This window comes from Eschscholzia californica, unplaced genomic scaffold, assembly GCF_041429995.1.
Source record: "Eschscholzia californica isolate CP2 unplaced genomic scaffold, dmEscCali1.0.p SCAF_15, whole genome shotgun sequence".
Classification (NCBI taxonomy): Eukaryota; Viridiplantae; Streptophyta; class Magnoliopsida; order Ranunculales; family Papaveraceae; genus Eschscholzia; species Eschscholzia californica.
Genome location: NW_028238254.1, coordinates 144,781 through 166,280, shown reverse-complemented (window position 1 = coordinate 166,280; position 21,500 = coordinate 144,781). Strand labels below are relative to the sequence as shown.

At 37.9% G+C, this 21,500-nt stretch overlaps 31 non-coding genes across 31 annotated transcripts; all 31 read right to left on the bottom strand.

The window, feature by feature from the left end:
• Nucleotides 1-561: 561 nt before the first annotated feature.
• LOC147561696 (5S ribosomal RNA) lies at nt 562-680 on the bottom strand. Its single transcript, XR_015232709.1, has one exon. It is a non-coding gene; the product is annotated as a 5S ribosomal RNA (ribosomal RNA).
• Nucleotides 681-1,251: 571 nt separating this feature from the next.
• Nucleotides 1,252-1,370, bottom strand: LOC147561695 (5S ribosomal RNA). Its single transcript, XR_015232783.1, has one exon. It is a non-coding gene; the product is annotated as a 5S ribosomal RNA (ribosomal RNA).
• A 563-nt stretch (nt 1,371-1,933) lies between these two features.
• On the bottom strand, nt 1,934-2,052 carry LOC147561694 (5S ribosomal RNA). The gene has a single exon (XR_015232708.1). It is a non-coding gene; the product is annotated as a 5S ribosomal RNA (ribosomal RNA).
• Nucleotides 2,053-2,616: 564 nt separating this feature from the next.
• On the bottom strand, nt 2,617-2,735 carry LOC147561693 (5S ribosomal RNA). The gene has a single exon (XR_015232706.1). It is a non-coding gene; the product is annotated as a 5S ribosomal RNA (ribosomal RNA).
• A 564-nt stretch (nt 2,736-3,299) lies between these two features.
• LOC147561692 (5S ribosomal RNA) lies at nt 3,300-3,418 on the bottom strand. Its single transcript, XR_015232705.1, has one exon. It is a non-coding gene; the product is annotated as a 5S ribosomal RNA (ribosomal RNA).
• A 563-nt stretch (nt 3,419-3,981) lies between these two features.
• LOC147561691 (5S ribosomal RNA) lies at nt 3,982-4,100 on the bottom strand. The gene has a single exon (XR_015232704.1). It is a non-coding gene; the product is annotated as a 5S ribosomal RNA (ribosomal RNA).
• A 564-nt stretch (nt 4,101-4,664) lies between these two features.
• LOC147561690 (5S ribosomal RNA) lies at nt 4,665-4,783 on the bottom strand. The gene has a single exon (XR_015232703.1). It is a non-coding gene; the product is annotated as a 5S ribosomal RNA (ribosomal RNA).
• A 572-nt stretch (nt 4,784-5,355) lies between these two features.
• LOC147561689 (5S ribosomal RNA) lies at nt 5,356-5,474 on the bottom strand. Its single transcript, XR_015232702.1, has one exon. It is a non-coding gene; the product is annotated as a 5S ribosomal RNA (ribosomal RNA).
• Nucleotides 5,475-6,037: 563 nt separating this feature from the next.
• LOC147561688 (5S ribosomal RNA) lies at nt 6,038-6,156 on the bottom strand. The gene has a single exon (XR_015232701.1). It is a non-coding gene; the product is annotated as a 5S ribosomal RNA (ribosomal RNA).
• A 564-nt stretch (nt 6,157-6,720) lies between these two features.
• Nucleotides 6,721-6,839, bottom strand: LOC147561687 (5S ribosomal RNA). The gene has a single exon (XR_015232778.1). It is a non-coding gene; the product is annotated as a 5S ribosomal RNA (ribosomal RNA).
• Nucleotides 6,840-7,403: 564 nt separating this feature from the next.
• LOC147561686 (5S ribosomal RNA) lies at nt 7,404-7,522 on the bottom strand. The gene has a single exon (XR_015232700.1). It is a non-coding gene; the product is annotated as a 5S ribosomal RNA (ribosomal RNA).
• A 564-nt stretch (nt 7,523-8,086) lies between these two features.
• Nucleotides 8,087-8,205, bottom strand: LOC147561685 (5S ribosomal RNA). Its single transcript, XR_015232699.1, has one exon. It is a non-coding gene; the product is annotated as a 5S ribosomal RNA (ribosomal RNA).
• Nucleotides 8,206-8,776: 571 nt separating this feature from the next.
• LOC147561684 (5S ribosomal RNA) lies at nt 8,777-8,895 on the bottom strand. Its single transcript, XR_015232698.1, has one exon. It is a non-coding gene; the product is annotated as a 5S ribosomal RNA (ribosomal RNA).
• A 563-nt stretch (nt 8,896-9,458) lies between these two features.
• LOC147561683 (5S ribosomal RNA) lies at nt 9,459-9,577 on the bottom strand. Its single transcript, XR_015232697.1, has one exon. It is a non-coding gene; the product is annotated as a 5S ribosomal RNA (ribosomal RNA).
• A 564-nt stretch (nt 9,578-10,141) lies between these two features.
• Nucleotides 10,142-10,259, bottom strand: LOC147561682 (5S ribosomal RNA). Its single transcript, XR_015232800.1, has one exon. It is a non-coding gene; the product is annotated as a 5S ribosomal RNA (ribosomal RNA).
• Nucleotides 10,260-10,823: 564 nt separating this feature from the next.
• Nucleotides 10,824-10,942, bottom strand: LOC147561681 (5S ribosomal RNA). The gene has a single exon (XR_015232695.1). It is a non-coding gene; the product is annotated as a 5S ribosomal RNA (ribosomal RNA).
• A 564-nt stretch (nt 10,943-11,506) lies between these two features.
• Nucleotides 11,507-11,624, bottom strand: LOC147561680 (5S ribosomal RNA). The gene has a single exon (XR_015232799.1). It is a non-coding gene; the product is annotated as a 5S ribosomal RNA (ribosomal RNA).
• Nucleotides 11,625-12,185: 561 nt separating this feature from the next.
• LOC147561679 (5S ribosomal RNA) lies at nt 12,186-12,304 on the bottom strand. The gene has a single exon (XR_015232806.1). It is a non-coding gene; the product is annotated as a 5S ribosomal RNA (ribosomal RNA).
• A 564-nt stretch (nt 12,305-12,868) lies between these two features.
• On the bottom strand, nt 12,869-12,987 carry LOC147561678 (5S ribosomal RNA). The gene has a single exon (XR_015232694.1). It is a non-coding gene; the product is annotated as a 5S ribosomal RNA (ribosomal RNA).
• Nucleotides 12,988-13,551: 564 nt separating this feature from the next.
• Nucleotides 13,552-13,670, bottom strand: LOC147561677 (5S ribosomal RNA). Its single transcript, XR_015232693.1, has one exon. It is a non-coding gene; the product is annotated as a 5S ribosomal RNA (ribosomal RNA).
• Nucleotides 13,671-14,236: 566 nt separating this feature from the next.
• Nucleotides 14,237-14,355, bottom strand: LOC147561676 (5S ribosomal RNA). Its single transcript, XR_015232692.1, has one exon. It is a non-coding gene; the product is annotated as a 5S ribosomal RNA (ribosomal RNA).
• Nucleotides 14,356-14,918: 563 nt separating this feature from the next.
• LOC147561675 (5S ribosomal RNA) lies at nt 14,919-15,037 on the bottom strand. Its single transcript, XR_015232691.1, has one exon. It is a non-coding gene; the product is annotated as a 5S ribosomal RNA (ribosomal RNA).
• A 564-nt stretch (nt 15,038-15,601) lies between these two features.
• LOC147561674 (5S ribosomal RNA) lies at nt 15,602-15,719 on the bottom strand. Its single transcript, XR_015232798.1, has one exon. It is a non-coding gene; the product is annotated as a 5S ribosomal RNA (ribosomal RNA).
• A 564-nt stretch (nt 15,720-16,283) lies between these two features.
• LOC147561673 (5S ribosomal RNA) lies at nt 16,284-16,402 on the bottom strand. Its single transcript, XR_015232690.1, has one exon. It is a non-coding gene; the product is annotated as a 5S ribosomal RNA (ribosomal RNA).
• A 564-nt stretch (nt 16,403-16,966) lies between these two features.
• Nucleotides 16,967-17,084, bottom strand: LOC147561672 (5S ribosomal RNA). The gene has a single exon (XR_015232797.1). It is a non-coding gene; the product is annotated as a 5S ribosomal RNA (ribosomal RNA).
• Nucleotides 17,085-17,645: 561 nt separating this feature from the next.
• Nucleotides 17,646-17,764, bottom strand: LOC147561671 (5S ribosomal RNA). The gene has a single exon (XR_015232735.1). It is a non-coding gene; the product is annotated as a 5S ribosomal RNA (ribosomal RNA).
• Nucleotides 17,765-18,328: 564 nt separating this feature from the next.
• On the bottom strand, nt 18,329-18,447 carry LOC147561670 (5S ribosomal RNA). The gene has a single exon (XR_015232689.1). It is a non-coding gene; the product is annotated as a 5S ribosomal RNA (ribosomal RNA).
• A 564-nt stretch (nt 18,448-19,011) lies between these two features.
• LOC147561669 (5S ribosomal RNA) lies at nt 19,012-19,130 on the bottom strand. The gene has a single exon (XR_015232688.1). It is a non-coding gene; the product is annotated as a 5S ribosomal RNA (ribosomal RNA).
• A 566-nt stretch (nt 19,131-19,696) lies between these two features.
• On the bottom strand, nt 19,697-19,815 carry LOC147561668 (5S ribosomal RNA). Its single transcript, XR_015232687.1, has one exon. It is a non-coding gene; the product is annotated as a 5S ribosomal RNA (ribosomal RNA).
• Nucleotides 19,816-20,381: 566 nt separating this feature from the next.
• Nucleotides 20,382-20,500, bottom strand: LOC147561667 (5S ribosomal RNA). Its single transcript, XR_015232686.1, has one exon. It is a non-coding gene; the product is annotated as a 5S ribosomal RNA (ribosomal RNA).
• A 566-nt stretch (nt 20,501-21,066) lies between these two features.
• On the bottom strand, nt 21,067-21,185 carry LOC147561666 (5S ribosomal RNA). Its single transcript, XR_015232684.1, has one exon. It is a non-coding gene; the product is annotated as a 5S ribosomal RNA (ribosomal RNA).
• Nucleotides 21,186-21,500: the final 315 nt, after the last annotated feature.

Sequence of the window (21,500 nt, the reverse complement as noted above, 5' to 3'; positions counted from 1 at the left end):
TAGTATTTTACAATGGGTACTACTTGTTCTCGTCGTGGACTCCTATTTCTCCCCGCTCGTGCCTTTTCAAGCACTCTATAGTGACACGACGTAAAAACATTTACACCCTCCGTCCGATTATGTTTGACTTTTTAGCAGATCCAACTTATTGACCATTTTTATTTATTGTTCTCTCACTAAAAGATTTTTCCTAAATTACCCATATTAAATTTGGAGTATTCAAATAAATAATATGTTGGAAGTAGTGTGGAAATAACTGAAACTTTTTATTCTTATTAAAAGTAAAGGGTAGATTGGGAAATGCTAATGAAATTAGTAATAAATATTTCCGGACATATTTTTATGTCTCCAAATCGCTGTCATCGGTTTATAATACGTACGACGAGTTATTCCAGTTTTAAATTACTCGAGTTACACAAAATTCTGAAAAATAGACGGATGACACTGAAAACAACGTTTTTTTGGCAAATCCGACGGTCCTAACCCGCCTTTGGCAGGTTATTTTCTTCCCCTCTTCTCCGTCTCTCCGACGAAACGAGAAAAAAAAAAAAAGTAGAAAAAGGGATGCAACACGAGGACTTCCCAGGAGGTCACCCATCCTAGTACTACTCTCGCCCAAGCACGCTTAACTTCGGAGTTCTGATGGGATCCGGTGGATTAGTGCTGGTATGATCGCATCCGTTAGTATTTTACAATGGGTACTACTTGTTCTCGTCGTGGACTCCTATTTCTCCCCGCTCGTGCCTTTTCAAGCACTCTATAGTGACACGACGTAAAAACATTTACACCCTCCGTCCGATTATGTTTGACTTTTTAGCAGATCCAACTTATTGACCATTTTTATTTATTGTTCTCTCACTAAAAGATTTTTCCTAAATTACCCATATTAAATTTGGAGTATTCAAATAAATAATATGTTGGAAGTAGTGTGGAAATAACTGAAACTTTTTATTCTTATTAAAAGTAAAGGGTAGATTGGGAAATGCTAATGAAATTAGTAATAAATATTTCCGGACATATTTTTATGTCTCCAAATCGCTGTCATCGGTTTATAATACGTACGACGAGTTATTCCAGTTTTAAATTACTCGAGTTACACAAAATTCTGAAAAATAGACGGATGACACTGAAAACAACGTTTTTTTGGCAAATCCGACGGTCCTAACCCGCCTTTGGCAGGTTATTTTCTTCCCCTCTTCTCCGTCTCTCCGACGAAACGAGAAAAAAAAAAAAAAAAAAAAAGTAGAAAAAGGGGTGCAACACGAGGACTTCCCAGGAGGTCACCCATCCTAGTACTACTCTCGCCCAAGCACGCTTAACTTCGGAGTTCTGATGGGATCCGGTGGATTAGTGCTGGTATGATCGCATCCGTTAGTATTTTACAATGGGTACTACTTGTTCTCGTCGTGGACTCCTATTTCTCCCCGCTCGTGCCTTTTCAAGCACTCTATAGTGACACGACGTAAAAACATTTACACCCTCCGTCCGATTATGTTTGACTTTTTAGCAGATCCAACTTATTGACCATTTTTATTTATTGTTCTCTCACTAAAAGATTTTTCCTAAATTACCCATATTAAATTTGGAGTATTCAAATAAATAATATGTTGGAAGTAGTGTGGAAATAACTGAAACTTTTTATTCTTATTAAAAGTAAAGGGTAGATTGGGAAATGCTAATGAAATTAGTAATAAATATTTCCGGACATATTTTTATGTCTCCAAATCGCTGTCATCGGTTTATAATACGTACGACGAGTTATTCCAGTTTTAAATTACTCGAGTTACACAAAATTCTGAAAAATAGACGGATGACACTGAAAACAACGTTTTTTTGGCAAATCCGACGGTCCTAACCCGCCTTTGGCAGGTTATTTTCTTCCCCTCTTCTCCGTCTCTCCGACGAAACGAGAAAAAAAAAAAAAGTAGAAAAAGGGATGCAACACGAGGACTTCCCAGGAGGTCACCCATCCTAGTACTACTCTCGCCCAAGCACGCTTAACTTCGGAGTTCTGATGGGATCCGGTGGATTAGTGCTGGTATGATCGCATCCGTTAGTATTTTACAATGGGTACTACTTGTTCTCGTCGTGGACTCCTATTTCTCCCCGCTCGTGCCTTTTCAAGCACTCTATAGTGACACGACGTAAAAACATTTACACCCTCCGTCCGATTATGTTTGACTTTTTAGCAGATCCAACTTATTGACCATTTTTATTTATTGTTCTCTCACTAAAAGATTTTTCCTAAATTACCCATATTAAATTTGGAGTATTCAAATAAATAATATGTTGGAAGTAGTGTGGAAATAACTGAAACTTTTTATTCTTATTAAAAGTAAAGGGTAGATTGGGAAATGCTAATGAAATTAGTAATAAATATTTCCGGACATATTTTTATGTCTCCAAATCGCTGTCATCGGTTTATAATACGTACGACGAGTTATTCCAGTTTTAAATTACTCGAGTTACACAAAATTCTGAAAAATAGACGGATGACACTGAAAACAACGTTTTTTTGGCAAATCCGACGGTCCTAACCCGCCTTTGGCAGGTTATTTTCTTCCCCTCTTCTCCGTCTCTCCGACGAAACGAGAAAAAAAAAAAAAAGTAGAAAAAGGGATGCAACACGAGGACTTCCCAGGAGGTCACCCATCCTAGTACTACTCTCGCCCAAGCACGCTTAACTTCGGAGTTCTGATGGGATCCGGTGGATTAGTGCTGGTATGATCGCATCCGTTAGTATTTTACAATGGGTACTACTTGTTCTCGTCGTGGACTCCTATTTCTCCCCGCTCGTGCCTTTTCAAGCACTCTATAGTGACACGACGTAAAAACATTTACACCCTCCGTCCGATTATGTTTGACTTTTTAGCAGATCCAACTTATTGACCATTTTTATTTATTGTTCTCTCACTAAAAGATTTTTCCTAAATTACCCATATTAAATTTGGAGTATTCAAATAAATAATATGTTGGAAGTAGTGTGGAAATAACTGAAACTTTTTATTCTTATTAAAAGTAAAGGGTAGATTGGGAAATGCTAATGAAATTAGTAATAAATATTTCCGGACATATTTTTATGTCTCCAAATCGCTGTCATCGGTTTATAATACGTACGACGAGTTATTCCAGTTTTAAATTACTCGAGTTACACAAAATTCTGAAAAATAGACGGATGACACTGAAAACAACGTTTTTTTGGCAAATCCGACGGTCCTAACCCGCCTTTGGCAGGTTATTTTCTTCCCCTCTTCTCCGTCTCTCCGACGAAACGAGAAAAAAAAAAAAAAGTAGAAAAAGGGATGCAACACGAGGACTTCCCAGGAGGTCACCCATCCTAGTACTACTCTCGCCCAAGCACGCTTAACTTCGGAGTTCTGATGGGATCCGGTGGATTAGTGCTGGTATGATCGCATCCGTTAGTATTTTACAATGGGTACTACTTGTTCTCGTCGTGGACTCCTATTTCTCCCCGCTCGTGCCTTTTCAAGCACTCTATAGTGACACGACGTAAAAACATTTACACCCTCCGTCCGATTATGTTTGACTTTTTAGCAGATCCAACTTATTGACCATTTTTATTTATTGTTCTCTCACTAAAAGATTTTTCCTAAATTACCCATATTAAATTTGGAGTATTCAAATAAATAATATGTTGGAAGTAGTGTGGAAATAACTAAAACTTTTTATTCTTATTAAAAGTAAAGGGTAGATTGGGAAATGCTAATGAAATTAGTAATAAATATTTCCGGACATATTTTTATGTCTCCAAATCGCTGTCATCGGTTTATAATACGTACGACGAGTTATTCCAGTTTTAAATTACTCGAGTTACACAAAATTCTGAAAAATAGACGGATGACACTGAAAACAACGTTTTTTTGGCAAATCCGACGGTCCTAACCCGCCTTTGGCAGGTTATTTTCTTCCCCTCTTCTCCGTCTCTCCGACGAAACGAGAAAAAAAAAAAAAGTAGAAAAAGGGATGCAACACGAGGACTTCCCAGGAGGTCACCCATCCTAGTACTACTCTCGCCCAAGCACGCTTAACTTCGGAGTTCTGATGGGATCCGGTGGATTAGTGCTGGTATGATCGCATCCGTTAGTATTTTACAATGGGTACTACTTGTTCTCGTCGTGGACTCCTATTTCTCCCCGCTCGTGCCTTTTCAAGCACTCTATAGTGACACGACGTAAAAACATTTACACCCTCCGTCCGATTATGTTTGACTTTTTAGCAGATCCAACTTATTGACCATTTTTATTTATTGTTCTCTCACTAAAAGATTTTTCCTAAATTACCCATATTAAATTTGGAGTATTCAAATAAATAATATGTTGGAAGTAGTGTGGAAATAACTGAAACTTTTTATTCTTATTAAAAGTAAAGGGTAGATTGGGAAATGCTAATGAAATTAGTAATAAATATTTCCGGACATATTTTTATGTCTCCAAATCGCTGTCATCGGTTTATAATACGTACGACGAGTTATTCCAGTTTTAAATTACTCGAGTTACACAAAATTCTGAAAAATAGACGGATGACACTGAAAACAACGTTTTTTTGGCAAATCCGACGGTCCTAACCCGCCTTTGGCAGGTTATTTTCTTCCCCTCTTCTCCGTCTCTCCGACGAAACGAGAAAAAAAAAAAAAAGTAGAAAAAGGGATGCAACACGAGGACTTCCCAGGAGGTCACCCATCCTAGTACTACTCTCGCCCAAGCACGCTTAACTTCGGAGTTCTGATGGGATCCGGTGGATTAGTGCTGGTATGATCGCATCCGTTAGTATTTTACAATGGGTACTACTTGTTCTCGTCGTGGACTCCTATTTCTCCCCGCTCGTGCCTTTTCAAGCACTCTATAGTGACACGACGTAAAAACATTTACACCCTCCGTCCGATTATGTTTGACTTTTTAGCAGATCCAACTTATTGACCATTTTTATTTATTGTTCTCTCACTAAAAGATTTTTCCTAAATTACCCATATTAAATTTGGAGTATTCAAATAAATAATATGTTGGAAGTAGTGTGGAAATAACTGAAACTTTTTATTCTTATTAAAAGTAAAGGGTAGATTGGGAAATGCTAATGAAATTAGTAATAAATATTTCCGGACATATTTTTATGTCTCCAAATCGCTGTCATCGGTTTATAATACGTACGACGAGTTATTCCAGTTTTAAATTACTCGAGTTACACAAAATTCTGAAAAATAGACGGATGACACTGAAAACAACGTTTTTTTGGCAAATCCGACGGTCCTAACCCGCCTTTGGCAGGTTATTTTCTTCCCCTCTTCTCCGTCTCTCCGACGAAACGAGAAAAAAAAAAAAAAAAAAAAAAGTAGAAAAAGGGATGCAACACGAGGACTTCCCAGGAGGTCACCCATCCTAGTACTACTCTCGCCCAAGCACGCTTAACTTCGGAGTTCTGATGGGATCCGGTGGATTAGTGCTGGTATGATCGCATCCGTTAGTATTTTACAATGGGTACTACTTGTTCTCGTCGTGGACTCCTATTTCTCCCCGCTCGTGCCTTTTCAAGCACTCTATAGTGACACGACGTAAAAACATTTACACCCTCCGTCCGATTATGTTTGACTTTTTAGCAGATCCAACTTATTGACCATTTTTATTTATTGTTCTCTCACTAAAAGATTTTTCCTAAATTACCCATATTAAATTTGGAGTATTCAAATAAATAATATGTTGGAAGTAGTGTGGAAATAACTAAAACTTTTTATTCTTATTAAAAGTAAAGGGTAGATTGGGAAATGCTAATGAAATTAGTAATAAATATTTCCGGACATATTTTTATGTCTCCAAATCGCTGTCATCGGTTTATAATACGTACGACGAGTTATTCCAGTTTTAAATTACTCGAGTTACACAAAATTCTGAAAAATAGACGGATGACACTGAAAACAACGTTTTTTTGGCAAATCCGACGGTCCTAACCCGCCTTTGGCAGGTTATTTTCTTCCCCTCTTCTCCGTCTCTCCGACGAAACGAGAAAAAAAAAAAAAGTAGAAAAAGGGATGCAACACGAGGACTTCCCAGGAGGTCACCCATCCTAGTACTACTCTCGCCCAAGCACGCTTAACTTCGGAGTTCTGATGGGATCCGGTGGATTAGTGCTGGTATGATCGCATCCGTTAGTATTTTACAATGGGTACTACTTGTTCTCGTCGTGGACTCCTATTTCTCCCCGCTCGTGCCTTTTCAAGCACTCTATAGTGACACGACGTAAAAACATTTACACCCTCCGTCCGATTATGTTTGACTTTTTAGCAGATCCAACTTATTGACCATTTTTATTTATTGTTCTCTCACTAAAAGATTTTTCCTAAATTACCCATATTAAATTTGGAGTATTCAAATAAATAATATGTTGGAAGTAGTGTGGAAATAACTGAAACTTTTTATTCTTATTAAAAGTAAAGGGTAGATTGGGAAATGCTAATGAAATTAGTAATAAATATTTCCGGACATATTTTTATGTCTCCAAATCGCTGTCATCGGTTTATAATACGTACGACGAGTTATTCCAGTTTTAAATTACTCGAGTTACACAAAATTCTGAAAAATAGACGGATGACACTGAAAACAACGTTTTTTTGGCAAATCCGACGGTCCTAACCCGCCTTTGGCAGGTTATTTTCTTCCCCTCTTCTCCGTCTCTCCGACGAAACGAGAAAAAAAAAAAAAAGTAGAAAAAGGGATGCAACACGAGGACTTCCCAGGAGGTCACCCATCCTAGTACTACTCTCGCCCAAGCACGCTTAACTTCGGAGTTCTCATGGGATCCGGTGGATTAGTGCTGGTATGATCGCATCCGTTAGTATTTTACAATGGGTACTACTTGTTCTCGTCGTGGACTCCTATTTCTCCCCGCTCGTGCCTTTTCAAGCACTCTATAGTGACACGACGTAAAAACATTTACACCCTCCGTCCGATTATGTTTGACTTTTTAGCAGATCCAACTTATTGACCATTTTTATTTATTGTTCTCTCACTAAAAGATTTTTCCTAAATTACCCATATTAAATTTGGAGTATTCAAATAAATAATATGTTGGAAGTAGTGTGGAAATAACTGAAACTTTTTATTCTTATTAAAAGTAAAGGGTAGATTGGGAAATGCTAATGAAATTAGTAATAAATATTTCCGGACATATTTTTATGTCTCCAAATCGCTGTCATCGGTTTATAATACGTACGACGAGTTATTCCAGTTTTAAATTACTCGAGTTACACAAAATTCTGAAAAATAGACGGATGACACTGAAAACAACGTTTTTTTGGCAAATCCGACGGTCCTAACCCGCCTTTGGCAGGTTATTTTCTTCCCCTCTTCTCCGTCTCTCCGACGAAACGAGAAAAAAAAAAAAAAGTAGAAAAAGGGATGCAACACGAGGACTTCCCAGGAGGTCACCCATCCTAGTACTACTCTCGCCCAAGCACGCTTAACTTCGGAGTTCTGATGGGATCCGGTGGATTAGTGCTGGTATGATCGCATCCGTTAGTATTTTACAATGGGTACTACTTGTTCTCGTCGTGGACTCCTATTTCTCCCCGCTCGTGCCTTTTCAAGCACTCTATAGTGACACGACGTAAAAACATTTACACCCTCCGTCCGATTATGTTTGACTTTTTAGCAGATCCAACTTATTGACCATTTTTATTTATTGTTCTCTCACTAAAAGATTTTTCCTAAATTACCCATATTAAATTTGGAGTATTCAAATAAATAATATGTTGGAAGTAGTGTGGAAATAACTGAAACTTTTTATTCTTATTAAAAGTAAAGGGTAGATTGGGAAATGCTAATGAAATTAGTAATAAATATTTCCGGACATATTTTTATGTCTCCAAATCGCTGTCATCGGTTTATAATACGTACGACGAGTTATTCCAGTTTTAAATTACTCGAGTTACACAAAATTCTGAAAAATAGACGGATGACACTGAAAACAACGTTTTTTTGGCAAATCCGACGGTCCTAACCCGCCTTTGGCAGGTTATTTTCTTCCCCTCTTCTCCGTCTCTCCGACGAAACGAGAAAAAAAAAAAAAAGTAGAAAAAGGGATGCAACACGAGGACTTCCCAGGAGGTCACCCATCCTAGTACTACTCTCGCCCAAGCACGCTTAACTTCGGAGTTCTGATGGGATCCGGTGGATTAGTGCTGGTATGATCGCATCCGTTAGTATTTTACAATGGGTACTACTTGTTCTCGTCGTGGACTCCTATTTCTCCCCGCTCGTGCCTTTTCAAGCACTCTATAGTGACACGACGTAAAAACATTTACACCCTCCGTCCGATTATGTTTGACTTTTTAGCAGATCCAACTTATTGACCATTTTTATTTATTGTTCTCTCACTAAAAGATTTTTCCTAAATTACCCATATTAAATTTGGAGTATTCAAATAAATAATAAGTTGGAAGTAGTGTGGAAATAACTAAAACTTTTTATTCTTATTAAAAGTAAAGGGTAGATTGGGAAATGCTAATGAAATTAGTAATAAATATTTCCGGACATATTTTTATGTCTCCAAATCGCTGTCATCGGTTTATAATACGTACGACGAGTTATTCCAGTTTTAAATTACTCGAGTTACACAAAATTCTGAAAAATAGACGGATGACACTGAAAACAACGTTTTTTTGGCAAATCCGACGGTCCTAACCCGCCTTTGGCAGGTTATTTTCTTCCCCTCTTCTCCGTCTCTCCGACGAAACGAGAAAAAAAAAAAAAAAAAAAAAGTAGAAAAAGGGATGCAACACGAGGACTTCCCAGGAGGTCACCCATCCTAGTACTACTCTCGCCCAAGCACGCTTAACTTCGGAGTTCTGATGGGATCCGGTGGATTAGTGCTGGTATGATCGCATCCGTTAGTATTTTACAATGGGTACTACTTGTTCTCGTCGTGGACTCCTATTTCTCCCCGCTCGTGCCTTTTCAAGCACTCTATAGTGACACGACGTAAAAACATTTACACCCTCCGTCCGATTATGTTTGACTTTTTAGCAGATCCAACTTATTGACCATTTTTATTTATTGTTCTCTCACTAAAAGATTTTTCCTAAATTACCCATATTAAATTTGGAGTATTCAAATAAATAATATGTTGGAAGTAGTGTGGAAATAACTAAAACTTTTTATTCTTATTAAAAGTAAAGGGTAGATTGGGAAATGCTAATGAAATTAGTAATAAATATTTCCGGACATATTTTTATGTCTCCAAATCGCTGTCATCGGTTTATAATACGTACGACGAGTTATTCCAGTTTTAAATTACTCGAGTTACACAAAATTCTGAAAAATAGACGGATGACACTGAAAACAACGTTTTTTTGGCAAATCCGACGGTCCTAACCCGCCTTTGGCAGGTTATTTTCTTCCCCTCTTCTCCGTCTCTCCGACGAAACGAGAAAAAAAAAAAAAGTAGAAAAAGGGATGCAACACGAGGACTTCCCAGGAGGTCACCCATCCTAGTACTACTCTCGCCCAAGCACGCTTAACTTCGGAGTTCTGATGGGATCCGGTGGATTAGTGCTGGTATGATCGCATCCGTTAGTATTTTACAATGGGTACTACTTGTTCTCGTCGTGGACTCCTATTTCTCCCCGCTCGTGCCTTTTCAAGCACTCTATAGTGACACGACGTAAAAACATTTACACCCTCCGTCCGATTATGTTTGACTTTTTAGCAGATCCAACTTATTGACCATTTTTATTTATTGTTCTCTCACTAAAAGATTTTTCCTAAATTACCCATATTAAATTTGGAGTATTCAAATAAATAATATGTTGGAAGTAGTGTGGAAATAACTGAAACTTTTTATTCTTATTAAAAGTAAAGGGTAGATTGGGAAATGCTAATGAAATTAGTAATAAATATTTCCGGACATATTTTTATGTCTCCAAATCGCTGTCATCGGTTTATAATACGTACGACGAGTTATTCCAGTTTTAAATTACTCGAGTTACACAAAATTCTGAAAAATAGACGGATGACACTGAAAACAACGTTTTTTTGGCAAATCCGACGGTCCTAACCCGCCTTTGGCAGGTTATTTTCTTCCCCTCTTCTCCGTCTCTCCGACGAAACGAGAAAAAAAAAAAAAAGTAGAAAAAGGGATGCAACACGAGGACTTCCCAGAGGTCACCCATCCTAGTACTACTCTCGCCCAAGCACGCTTAACTTCGGAGTTCTGATGGGATCCGGTGGATTGGTGCTGGTATGAACGCATCCGTTAGTATTTTACAATGGGTACTACTTGTTCTCGTCGTGGACTCCTATTTCTCCCCGCTCGTGCCTTTTCAAGCACTCTATAGTGACACGACGTAAAAACATTTACACCCTCCGTCCGATTATGTTTGACTTTTTAGCAGATCCAACTTATTGACCATTTTTATTTATTGTTCTCTCACTAAAAGATTTTTCCTAAATTACCCATATTAAATTTGGAGTATTCAAATAAATAATATGTTGGAAGTAGTGTGGAAATAACTGAAACTTTTTATTCTTATTAAAAGTAAAGGGTAGATTGGGAAATGCTAATGAAATTAGTAATAAATATTTCCGGACATATTTTTATGTCTCCAAATCGCTGTCATCGGTTTATAATACGTACGACGAGTTATTCCAGTTTTAAATTACTCGAGTTACACAAAATTCTGAAAAATAGACGGATGACACTGAAAACAACGTTTTTTTGGCAAATCCGACGGTCCTAACCCGCCTTTGGCAGGTTATTTTCTTCCCCTCTTCTCCGTCTCTCCGACGAAACGAGAAAAAAAAAAAAAAGTAGAAAAAGGGATGCAACACGAGGACTTCCCAGGAGGTCACCCATCCTAGTACTACTCTCGCCCAAGCACGCTTAACTTCGGAGTTCTGATGGGATCCGGTGGATTAGTGCTGGTATGATCGCATCCGTTAGTATTTTACAATGGGTACTACTTGTTCTCGTCGTGGACTCCTATTTCTCCCCGCTCGTGCCTTTTCAAGCACTCTATAGTGACACGACGTAAAAACATTTACACCCTCCGTCCGATTATGTTTGACTTTTTAGCAGATCCAACTTATTGACCATTTTTATTTATTGTTCTCTCACTAAAAGATTTTTCCTAAATTACCCATATTAAATTTGGAGTATTCAAATAAATAATATGTTGGAAGTAGTGTGGAAATAACTGAAACTTTTTATTCTTATTAAAAGTAAAGGGTAGATTGGGAAATGCTAATGAAATTAGTAATAAATATTTCCGGACATATTTTTATGTCTCCAAATCGCTGTCATCGGTTTATAATACGTACGACGAGTTATTCCAGTTTTAAATTACTCGAGTTACACAAAATTCTGAAAAATAGACGGATGACACTGAAAACAACGTTTTTTTGGCAAATCCGACGGTCCTAACCCGCCTTTGGCAGGTTATTTTCTTCCCCTCTTCTCCGTCTCTCCGACGAAACGAGAAAAAAAAAAAAAAGTAGAAAAAGGGATGCAACACGAGGACTTCCCAGAGGTCACCCATCCTAGTACTACTCTCGCCCAAGCACGCTTAACTTCGGAGTTCTGATGGGATCCGGTGGATTGGTGCTGGTATGAACGCATCCGTTAGTATTTTACAATGGGTACTACTTGTTCTCGTCGTGGACTCCTATTTCTCCCCGCTCGTGCCTTTTCAAGCACTCTATAGTGACACGACGTAAAAACATTTACACCCTCCGTCCGATTATGTTTGACTTTTTAGCAGATCCAACTTATTGACCATTTTTATTTATTGTTCTCTCACTAAAAGATTTTTCCTAAATTACCCATATTAAATTTGGAGTATTCAAATAAATAATATGTTGGAAGTAGTGTGGAAATAACTGAAACTTTTTATTCTTATTAAAAGTAAAGGGTAGATTGGGAAATGCTAATGAAATTAGTAATAAATATTTCCGGACATATTTTTATGTCTCCAAATCGCTGTCATCGGTTTATAATACGTACGACGAGTTATTCCAGTTTTAAATTACTCGAGTTACACAAAATTCTGAAAAATAGACGGATGACACTGAAAACAACGTTTTTTTGGCAAATCCGACGGTCCTAACCCGCCTTTGGCAGGTTATTTTCTTCCCCTCTTCTCCGTCTCTCCGACGAAACGAGAAAAAAAAAAAGTAGAAAAAGGGATGCAACACGAGGATTTCCCAGGAGGTCACCCATCCTAGTACTACTCTCGCCCAAGCACGCTTAACTTCGGAGTTCTGATGGGATCCGGTGGATTAGTGCTGGTATGATCGCATCCGTTAGTATTTTACAATGGGTACTACTTGTTCTCGTCGTGGACTCCTATTTCTCCCCGCTCGTGCCTTTTCAAGCACTCTATAGTGACACGACGTAAAAACATTTACACCCTCCGTCCGATTATGTTTGACTTTTTAGCAGATCCAACTTATTGACCATTTTTATTTATTGTTCTCTCACTAAAAGATTTTTCCTAAATTACCCATATTAAATTTGGAGTATTCAAATAAATAATATGTTGGAAGTAGTGTGGAAATAACTGAAACTTTTTATTCTTATTAAAAGTAAAGGGTAGATTGGGAAATGCTAATGAAATTAGTAATAAATATTTCCGGACATATTTTTATGTCTCCAAATCGCTGTCATCGGTTTATAATACGTACGACGAGTTATTCCAGTTTTAAATTACTCGAGTTACACAAAATTCTGAAAAATAGACGGATGACACTGAAAACAACGTTTTTTTGGCAAATCCGACGGTCCTAACCCGCCTTTGGCAGGTTATTTTCTTCCCCTCTTCTCCGTCTCTCCGACGAAACGAGAAAAAAAAAAAAAAGTAGAAAAAGGGATGCAACACGAGGACTTCCCAGGAGGTCACCCATCCTAGTACTACTCTCGCCCAAGCACGCTTAACTTCGGAGTTCTGATGGGATCCGGTGGATTAGTGCTGGTATGATCGCATCCGTTAGTATTTTACAATGGGTACTACTTGTTCTCGTCGTGGACTCCTATTTCTCCCCGCTCGTGCCTTTTCAAGCACTCTATAGTGACACGACGTAAAAACATTTACACCCTCCGTCCGATTATGTTTGACTTTTTAGCAGATCCAACTTATTGACCATTTTTATTTATTGTTCTCTCACTAAAAGATTTTTCCTAAATTACCCATATTAAATTTGGAGTATTCAAATAAATAATATGTTGGAAGTAGTGTGGAAATAACTGAAACTTTTTATTCTTATTAAAAGTAAAGGGTAGATTGGGAAATGCTAATGAAATTAGTAATAAATATTTCCGGACATATTTTTATGTCTCCAAATCGCTGTCATCGGTTTATAATACGTACGACGAGTTATTCCAGTTTTAAATTACTCGAGTTACACAAAATTCTGAAAAATAGACGGATGACACTGAAAACAACGTTTTTTTGGCAAATCCGACGGTCCTAACCCGCCTTTGGCAGGTTATTTTCTTCCCCTCTTCTCCGTCTCTCCGACGAAACGAGAAAAAAAAAAAAAAGTAGAAAAAGGGATGCAACACGAGGACTTCCCAGGAGGTCACCCATCCTAGTACTACTCTCGCCCAAGCACGCTTAACTTCGGAGTTCTGATGGGATCCGGTGGATTAGTGCTGGTATGATCGCATCCGTTAGTATTTTACAATGGGTACTACTTGTTCTCGTCGTGGACTCCTATTTCTCCCCGCTCGTGCCTTTTCAAGCACTCTATAGTGACACGACGTAAAAACATTTACACCCTCCGTCCGATTATGTTTGACTTTTTAGCAGATCCAACTTATTGACCATTTTTATTTATTGTTCTCTCACTAAAAGATTTTTCCTAAATTACCCATATTAAATTTGGAGTATTCAAATAAATAATATGTTGGAAGTAGTGTGGAAATAACTGAAACTTTTTATTCTTATTAAAAGTAAAGGGTAGATTGGGAAATGCTAATGAAATTAGTAATAAATATTTCCGGACATATTTTTATGTCTCCAAATCGCTGTCATCGGTTTATAATACGTACGACGAGTTATTCCAGTTTTAAATTACTCGAGTTACACAAAATTCTGAAAAATAGACGGATGACACTGAAAACAACGTTTTTTTGGCAAATCCGACGGTCCTAACCCGCCTTTGGCAGGTTATTTTCTTCCCCTCTTCTCCGTCTCTCCGACGAAACGAGAAAAAAAAAAAAAAAAGTAGAAAAAGGGATGCAACACGAGGACTTCCCAGGAGGTCACCCATCCTAGTACTACTCTCGCCCAAGCACGCTTAACTTCGGAGTTCTGATGGGATCCGGTGGATTAGTGCTGGTATGATCGCATCCGTTAGTATTTTACAATGGGTACTACTTGTTCTCGTCGTGGACTCCTATTTCTCCCCGCTCGTGCCTTTTCAAGCACTCTATAGTGACACGACGTAAAAACATTTACACCCTCCGTCCGATTATGTTTGACTTTTTAGCAGATCCAACTTATTGACCATTTTTATTTATTGTTCTCTCACTAAAAGATTTTTCCTAAATTACCCATATTAAATTTGGAGTATTCAAATAAATAATATGTTGGAAGTAGTGTGGAAATAACTGAAACTTTTTATTCTTATTAAAAGTAAAGGGTAGATTGGGAAATGCTAATGAAATTAGTAATAAATATTTCCGGACATATTTTTATGTCTCCAAATCGCTGTCATCGGTTTATAATACGTACGACGAGTTATTCCAGTTTTAAATTACTCGAGTTACACAAAATTCTGAAAAATAGACGGATGACACTGAAAACAACGTTTTTTTGGCAAATCCGACGGTCCTAACCCGCCTTTGGCAGGTTATTTTCTTCCCCTCTTCTCCGTCTCTCCGACGAAACGAGAAAAAAAAAAAAAGTAGAAAAAGGGATGCAACACGAGGACTTCCCAGGAGGTCACCCATCCTAGTACTACTCTCGCCCAAGCACGCTTAACTTCGGAGTTCTGATGGGATCCGGTGGATTAGTGCTGGTATGATCGCATCCGTTAGTATTTTACAATGGGTACTACTTGTTCTCGTCGTGGACTCCTATTTCTCCCCGCTCGTGCCTTTTCAAGCACTCTATAGTGACACGACGTAAAAACATTTACACCCTCCGTCCGATTATGTTTGACTTTTTAGCAGATCCAACTTATTGACCATTTTTATTTATTGTTCTCTCACTAAAAGATTTTTCCTAAATTACCCATATTAAATTTGGAGTATTCAAATAAATAATATGTTGGAAGTAGTGTGGAAATAACTGAAACTTTTTATTCTTATTAAAAGTAAAGGGTAGATTGGGAAATGCTAATGAAATTAGTAATAAATATTTCCGGACATATTTTTATGTCTCCAAATCGCTGTCATCGGTTTATAATACGTACGACGAGTTATTCCAGTTTTAAATTACTCGAGTTACACAAAATTCTGAAAAATAGACGGATGACACTGAAAACAACGTTTTTTTGGCAAATCCGACGGTCCTAACCCGCCTTTGGCAGGTTATTTTCTTCCCCTCTTCTCCGTCTCTCCGACGAAACGAGAAAAAAAAAAAAAAGTAGAAAAAGGGATGCAACACGAGGACTTCCCAGAGGTCACCCATCCTAGTACTACTCTCGCCCAAGCACGCTTAACTTCGGAGTTCTGATGGGATCCGGTGGATTGGTGCTGGTATGAACGCATCCGTTAGTATTTTACAATGGGTACTACTTGTTCTCGTCGTGGACTCCTATTTCTCCCCGCTCGTGCCTTTTCAAGCACTCTATAGTGACACGACGTAAAAACATTTACACCCTCCGTCCGATTATGTTTGACTTTTTAGCAGATCCAACTTATTGACCATTTTTATTTATTGTTCTCTCACTAAAAGATTTTTCCTAAATTACCCATATTAAATTTGGAGTATTCAAATAAATAATATGTTGGAAGTAGTGTGGAAATAACTGAAACTTTTTATTCTTATTAAAAGTAAAGGGTAGATTGGGAAATGCTAATGAAATTAGTAATAAATATTTCCGGACATATTTTTATGTCTCCAAATCGCTGTCATCGGTTTATAATACGTACGACGAGTTATTCCAGTTTTAAATTACTCGAGTTACACAAAATTCTGAAAAATAGACGGATGACACTGAAAACAACGTTTTTTTGGCAAATCCGACGGTCCTAACCCGCCTTTGGCAGGTTATTTTCTTCCCCTCTTCTCCGTCTCTCCGACGAAACGAGAAAAAAAAAAAAAAGTAGAAAAAGGGATGCAACACGAGGACTTCCCAGGAGGTCACCCATCCTAGTACTACTCTCGCCCAAGCACGCTTAACTTCGGAGTTCTGATGGGATCCGGTGGATTAGTGCTGGTATGATCGCATCCGTTAGTATTTTACAATGGGTACTACTTGTTCTCGTCGTGGACTCCTATTTCTCCCCGCTCGTGCCTTTTCAAGCACTCTATAGTGACACGACGTAAAAACATTTACACCCTCCGTCCGATTATGTTTGACTTTTTAGCAGATCCAACTTATTGACCATTTTTATTTATTGTTCTCTCACTAAAAGATTTTTCCTAAATTACCCATATTAAATTTGGAGTATTCAAATAAATAATATGTTGGAAGTAGTGTGGAAATAACTGAAACTTTTTATTCTTATTAAAAGTAAAGGGTAGATTGGGAAATGCTAATGAAATTAGTAATAAATATTTCCGGACATATTTTTATGTCTCCAAATCGCTGTCATCGGTTTATAATACGTACGACGAGTTATTCCAGTTTTAAATTACTCGAGTTACACAAAATTCTGAAAAATAGACGGATGACACTGAAAACAACGTTTTTTTGGCAAATCCGACGGTCCTAACCCGCCTTTGGCAGGTTATTTTCTTCCCCTCTTCTCCGTCTCTCCGACGAAACGAGAAAAAAAAAAAAAAGTAGAAAAAGGGATGCAACACGAGGACTTCCCAGAGGTCACCCATCCTAGTACTACTCTCGCCCAAGCACGCTTAACTTCGGAGTTCTGATGGGATCCGGTGGATTGGTGCTGGTATGAACGCATCCGTTAGTATTTTACAATGGGTACTACTTGTTCTCGTCGTGGACTCCTATTTCTCCCCGCTCGTGCCTTTTCAAGCACTCTATAGTGACACGACGTAAAAACATTTACACCCTCCGTCCGATTATGTTTGACTTTTTAGCAGATCCAACTTATTGACCATTTTTATTTATTGTTCTCTCACTAAAAGATTTTTCCTAAATTACCCATATTAAATTTGGAGTATTCAAATAAATAATATGTTGGAAGTAGTGTGGAAATAACTGAAACTTTTTATTCTTATTAAAAGTAAAGGGTAGATTGGGAAATGCTAATGAAATTAGTAATAAATATTTCCGGACATATTTTTATGTCTCCAAATCGCTGTCATCGGTTTATAATACGTACGACGAGTTATTCCAGTTTTAAATTACTCGAGTTACACAAAATTCTGAAAAATAGACGGATGACACTGAAAACAACGTTTTTTTGGCAAATCCGACGGTCCTAACCCGCCTTTGGCAGGTTATTTTCTTCCCCTCTTCTCCGTCTCTCCGACGAAACGAGAAAAAAAAAAAGTAGAAAAAGGGATGCAACACGAGGATTTCCCAGGAGGTCACCCATCCTAGTACTACTCTCGCCCAAGCACGCTTAACTTCGGAGTTCTGATGGGATCCGGTGGATTAGTGCTGGTATGATCGCATCCGTTAGTATTTTACAATGGGTACTACTTGTTCTCGTCGTGGACTCCTATTTCTCCCCGCTCGTGCCTTTTCAAGCACTCTATAGTGACACGACGTAAAAACATTTACACCCTCCGTCCGATTATGTTTGACTTTTTAGCAGATCCAACTTATTGACCATTTTTATTTATTGTTCTCTCACTAAAAGATTTTTCCTAAATTACCCATATTAAATTTGGAGTATTCAAATAAATAATATGTTGGAAGTAGTGTGGAAATAACTGAAACTTTTTATTCTTATTAAAAGTAAAGGGTAGATTGGGAAATGCTAATGAAATTAGTAATAAATATTTCCGGACATATTTTTATGTCTCCAAATCGCTGTCATCGGTTTATAATACGTACGACGAGTTATTCCAGTTTTAAATTACTCGAGTTACACAAAATTCTGAAAAATAGACGGATGACACTGAAAACAACGTTTTTTTGGCAAATCCGACGGTCCTAACCCGCCTTTGGCAGGTTATTTTCTTCCCCTCTTCTCCGTCTCTCCGACGAAACGAGAAAAAAAAAAAAAAGTAGAAAAAGGGATGCAACACGAGGACTTCCCAGGAGGTCACCCATCCTAGTACTACTCTCGCCCAAGCACGCTTAACTTCGGAGTTCTGATGGGATCCGGTGGATTAGTGCTGGTATGATCGCATCCGTTAGTATTTTACAATGGGTACTACTTGTTCTCGTCGTGGACTCCTATTTCTCCCCGCTCGTGCCTTTTCAAGCACTCTATAGTGACACGACGTAAAAACATTTACACCCTCCGTCCGATTATGTTTGACTTTTTAGCAGATCCAACTTATTGACCATTTTTATTTATTGTTCTCTCACTAAAAGATTTTTCCTAAATTACCCATATTAAATTTGGAGTATTCAAATAAATAATATGTTGGAAGTAGTGTGGAAATAACTGAAACTTTTTATTCTTATTAAAAGTAAAGGGTAGATTGGGAAATGCTAATGAAATTAGTAATAAATATTTCCGGACATATTTTTATGTCTCCAAATCGCTGTCATCGGTTTATAATACGTACGACGAGTTATTCCAGTTTTAAATTACTCGAGTTACACAAAATTCTGAAAAATAGACGGATGACACTGAAAACAACGTTTTTTTGGCAAATCCGACGGTCCTAACCCGCCTTTGGCAGGTTATTTTCTTCCCCTCTTCTCCGTCTCTCCGACGAAACGAGAAAAAAAAAAAAAAGTAGAAAAAGGGATGCAACACGAGGACTTCCCAGGAGGTCACCCATCCTAGTACTACTCTCGCCCAAGCACGCTTAACTTCGGAGTTCTGATGGGATCCGGTGGATTAGTGCTGGTATGATCGCATCCGTTAGTATTTTACAATGGGTACTACTTGTTCTCGTCGTGGACTCCTATTTCTCCCCGCTCGTGCCTTTTCAAGCACTCTATAGTGACACGACGTAAAAACATTTACACCCTCCGTCCGATTATGTTTGACTTTTTAGCAGATCCAACTTATTGACCATTTTTATTTATTGTTCTCTCACTAAAAGATTTTTCCTAAATTACCCATATTAAATTTGGAGTATTCAAATAAATAATATGTTGGAAGTAGTGTGGAAATAACTGAAACTTTTTATTCTTATTAAAAGTAAAGGGTAGATTGGGAAATGCTAATGAAATTAGTAATAAATATTTCCGGACATATTTTTATGTCTCCAAATCGCTGTCATCGGTTTATAATACGTACGACGAGTTATTCCAGTTTTAAATTACTCGAGTTACACAAAATTCTGAAAAATAGACGGATGACACTGAAAACAACGTTTTTTTGGCAAATCCGACGGTCCTAACCCGCCTTTGGCAGGTTATTTTCTTCCCCTCTTCTCCGTCTCTCCGACGAAACGAGAAAAAAAAAAAAAAAAGTAGAAAAAGGGATGCAACACGAGGACTTCCCAGGAGGTCACCCATCCTAGTACTACTCTCGCCCAAGCACGCTTAACTTCGGAGTTCTGATGGGATCCGGTGGATTAGTGCTGGTATGATCGCATCCGTTAGTATTTTACAATGGGTACTACTTGTTCTCGTCGTGGACTCCTATTTCTCCCCGCTCGTGCCTTTTCAAGCACTCTATAGTGACACGACGTAAAAACATTTACACCCTCCGTCCGATTATGTTTGACTTTTTAGCAGATCCAACTTATTGACCATTTTTATTTATTGTTCTCTCACTAAAAGATTTTTCCTAAATTACCCATATTAAATTTGGAGTATTCAAATAAATAATATGTTGGAAGTAGTGTGGAAATAACTGAAACTTTTTATTCTTATTAAAAGTAAAGGGTAGATTGGGAAATGCTAATGAAATTAGTAATAAATATTTCCGGACATATTTTTATGTCTCCAAATCGCTGTCATCGGTTTATAATACGTACGACGAGTTATTCCAGTTTTAAATTACTCGAGTTACACAAAATTCTGAAAAATAGACGGATGACACTGAAAACAACGTTTTTTTGGCAAATCCGACGGTCCTAACCCGCCTTTGGCAGGTTATTTTCTTCCCCTCTTCTCCGTCTCTCCGACGAAACGAGAAAAAAAAAAAAAAAAGTAGAAAAAGGGATGCAACACGAGGACTTCCCAGGAGGTCACCCATCCTAGTACTACTCTCGCCCAAGCACGCTTAACTTCGGAGTTCTGATGGGATCCGGTGGATTAGTGCTGGTATGATCGCATCCGTTAGTATTTTACAATGGGTACTACTTGTTCTCGTCGTGGACTCCTATTTCTCCCCGCTCGTGCCTTTTCAAGCACTCTATAGTGACACGACGTAAAAACATTTACACCCTCCGTCCGATTATGTTTGACTTTTTAGCAGATCCAACTTATTGACCATTTTTATTTATTGTTCTCTCACTAAAAGATTTTTCCTAAATTACCCATATTAAATTTGGAGTATTCAAATAAATAATATGTTGGAAGTAGTGTGGAAATAACTGAAACTTTTTATTCTTATTAAAAGTAAAGGGTAGATTGGGAAATGCTAATGAAATTAGTAATAAATATTTCCGGACATATTTTTATGTCTCCAAATCGCTGTCATCGGTTTATAATACGTACGACGAGTTATTCCAGTTTTAAATTACTCGAGTTGCACAAAATTCTGAAAAATAGACGGATGACACTGAAAACAACGTTTTTTTGGCAAATCCGACGGTCCTAACCCGCCTTTGGCAGGTTATTTTCTTCCCCTCTTCTCCGTCTCTCCGACGAAACGAGAAAAAAAAAAAAAAAAGTAGAAAAAGGGATGCAACACGAGGACTTCCCAGGAGGTCACCCATCCTAGTACTACTCTCGCCCAAGCACGCTTAACTTCGGAGTTCTGATGGGATCCGGTGGATTAGTGCTGGTATGATCGCATCCGTTAGTATTTTACAATGGGTACTACTTGTTCTCGTCGTGGACTCCTATTTCTCCCCGCTCGTGCCTTTTCAAGCACTCTATAGTGACACGACGTAAAAACATTTACACCCTCCGTCCGATTATGTTTGACTTTTTAGCAGATCCAACTTATTGACCATTTTTATTTATTGTTCTCTCACTAAAAGATTTTTCCTAAATTACCCATATTAAATTTGGAGTATTCAAATAAATAATATGTTGGAAGTAGTGTGGAAATAACTGAAACTTTTTATTCTTATTAAAAGTAAAGGGTAGATTGGGAAATGCTAATGAAAT